Below are 2,910 nucleotides of genomic sequence, written 5' to 3'. Positions count from 1 at the left end.
AGAGAGAGAGAGAGAGAGAGAGAGAGAGAGAGAGAGAGAGAGAGAGATAGAGAGAGAGAGAGAGAGAGAGAGAAAGAGAGAAAAAGAGAGAGAGAGAGAGAAAAGAAAGCAAACCAAACGTGTATGTGTGTATGATTGAAGCCAATCTCATTTTCATGTGCAAAAGACTACACAATCACTGGCATCAAGCCCAAGTGATCTATGGCCATAGTTAGTTCTTTTTTTTATTGTTTTTGTTTTTATTCGTGTTTTTCACAGAAGAGATGGAGAGATTTAATTTCGTTTGCTCGCCACGATTTACACACACATATTGCCCAATATTAACGACGAACGGAAAATGAGCAATAAATAATAGGATATACAGGAAAAAGTATCAACATCAATTATCCACGGCTATTGCCTTTTTTTTCTCTGTGTGTGCTTCTCTCGAAAAAAATATGATAAAAGACAAAGTTAATGCAAACAAGCACAACTCGATCGTACATCGTGATTGGAAAAAAACAATAACGACCGAATTAAAAGAAGTACTTTTTCTGCCTGTCTGTCTGTGTGCATGTATGGCGAAGATATAAAAATTAAATTCACCATAATTTGAACAGCGAAACAATAAATTGGAATTCATTCGTTTTTGATCCAGCGGAATTTTGCGTCGTTTATTCTTGATCCAGTACAATTCAATGTATTTCATTCCCCTCTGTACAATGTAAGCATGAGACGCAAGTTTTTTTCTTCTTTCGTACACTTTTTGCTGCATGAAATAATTTTTCAAGTGATTTTGGACACAGTTTCAAGTAAGTTTGGTTCAGTGACAGCGCGATCGAAAGATCGAAATCGAACACACTCGACCGAAACCACATAGAAAACAACAATAACAAACAACGACGATGACAGCGATATATATTGGACAAGAAAACTAAAACAAAAAAAAATACTAGCAACACACATCGAAAAGATATTTAGATTTATTCGTAATTACGGCTAGTGGCCGATTCGAGCATGAGCGACTCTTTCAAACGTGTTATTAATGGTTTCATCACACTGGAATATTTATTTGCTTATCGATTTGAGATATTGTTTTTTTTTCGTGTTATTTCACCGCGTTTTTCAGTTGCTGTTGTTTGCATACTAGACGCGAACGTGTTCGCGACCAATCAGCCAACCAACCGATCACAGCACATAGCACACTATTTTATCCGGCAAAGGTTTCGGAATGGAAACGAAACGATGGAAAAAACAACGCAAAATTGGGCACAATTTTAAAATATGTCACACAACCAACATTTTATTTTCTCTCTCGTTGTTTCTGTCTGTCACACTGTGAATTAAATTTCATTTAGCGGCAACACTCAACGTGACAAAAACAAATGTACACATTTTTTAAAATTCATTTTTTTTTTCAAAACCGACAAATTCACATCAACATACCAATAAAACGAAAACAAAATAACACTCAGCCGAATTGTTATTAGTATAGTTAGCTAATTCACTGGAGTAGACTTTGAATAATTTCTTCGTATAATTTGGTTTTTCTCGAGCCGCGATGCGATCAGTCCTTCAAACATTTCACTAAACGTACGCGAAAACTCATCAAAAATTTACGTTGAAATTTTGTTCACTATTCGCCCCATCAAAACCACACACTTTTCAACTTTTGTCGAGCGCAATTCGTTTTTTTTCTACTCTGCTTTTTTTGTTATTTGTTGTTCAATTTATTTTCGTCTTTGAAAACGTACCGTATTAATATTGTGTTGAGAAATTCCACGTGAAAAATCAAGAAAAAAAATTCTGACCAAAAGAAAAAACCGAAACACAACGAAAATAAAACATTCGAACTGAACTGAAAAATTCGTTTCTTCTTAGAGAGAGAGACAGTTTGTGTTAGAATTGGATAAAAAGGAGCGTGTCGTGTAAAAATTCAACCGAAACAGACGCTACCATATTATGTTGAGTACTGAATTTAACTCATGCTCACGTATACGGCTGAAGCTCTCGGTTCCATATCGTTTGGGCTCTCTGTATTCTCTGCTCTGTGTGTATAACGAAGCAAATTATGCTATGATGGGTACGGGTTGCGTATACACCGCATACACATATGACGAGTGGCGGTAGCAGCAGCAGCAGTAGACAACGCGGTGTACATGTGTTTGCGCGAATGTACAACACGACCATGTATCAACAGCAGAAGACCAAAGAGGATTTATCTTTAAGGTTAGCAATATGTGTCATATTTGTGGTAAAATTGGTGGAATAATCGAGTAAAAATCTTCGAGCAGGCGCTATCAATCAAATCAATTTAGTCCTAACTAACCAAAACGAATAAATTACTTGTGAAAAGTGAAAAAAATACAAAATTTCCCACTTCCACGCCAAAATATCCCATGCACCGCTCAAAATTGCTGGCCCTAAATATTGCTTGAGCTGTATTGTTGCCGCTGCTGCTGCTGCCGCTCCAGCAATCGCAAGAGTGCCATGCGAGTGTATCGTCTGTCGGCTTTTTCGAGTTCGCGCTACGTGTGTTTGTGCTGTTTGTTATTATTGTGAATGGTTTGTTGCTGGACTGTGTCGCATCGTTGTCGCTGTGTGTTGTGTGTTGCACTCTCAATCCACAATGGATGGATCGCTGCGATGTACACACATGTGCCGCAAACGTAGCTGCTGTTACTGTTGCTGCATGATAAAGAAGCAAGAATCATTGTCCTCACATGGGATTGGAAGAACGCACGCCGACGGCTAGCACACACATCCAAACAAATTGTTTATAAGCCAAACGTGACGCATGATAAATAGCGAATAATGAAGTCATGTCTCCGCAACCAGTTTCTAAGAGTCAGAATGCGAATGGTGCAAGAGTGTGAGCCGATTGAGCCAACGACTCCGGTTTTATGAGCTCACTATGCTCTGTGTCGGTTG

At 38.3% G+C, this 2,910-nt stretch overlaps 1 protein-coding gene across 3 annotated transcripts in view; it reads right to left on the bottom strand.

Annotated features, from left to right (window-relative positions):
• Positions 1–1,953, bottom strand: part of LOC129573528 (fat-like cadherin-related tumor suppressor homolog) — a 153,516-nt gene extending 151,563 nt beyond the window's left edge. For 2 of the 3 annotated variants that reach the window (XM_055454128.1, XM_055454130.1), the window contains exon 1: positions 1,734–1,953. The gene's annotated coding sequence lies outside the window, so the exon portion shown is untranslated. Of the gene's footprint in view, positions 1–1,425 lie in introns of all 3 variants that reach the window. The other variant, XM_055454129.1, reaches the window with a different exon arrangement.
• Positions 1,954–2,910: the final 957 nt, after the last annotated feature.

Source organism: Sitodiplosis mosellana, unplaced genomic scaffold (assembly GCF_009176505.1).
Source record: "Sitodiplosis mosellana isolate CC-2019 unplaced genomic scaffold, AAFC_SMos_1.0 Smas_scaffold_6099, whole genome shotgun sequence".
Classification (NCBI taxonomy): domain Eukaryota; kingdom Metazoa; phylum Arthropoda; class Insecta; order Diptera; family Cecidomyiidae; genus Sitodiplosis; species Sitodiplosis mosellana.
The sequence above is the reverse complement of the archived record's forward strand: the minus strand, read 5'-3'. Positions and strand labels throughout refer to the sequence as shown.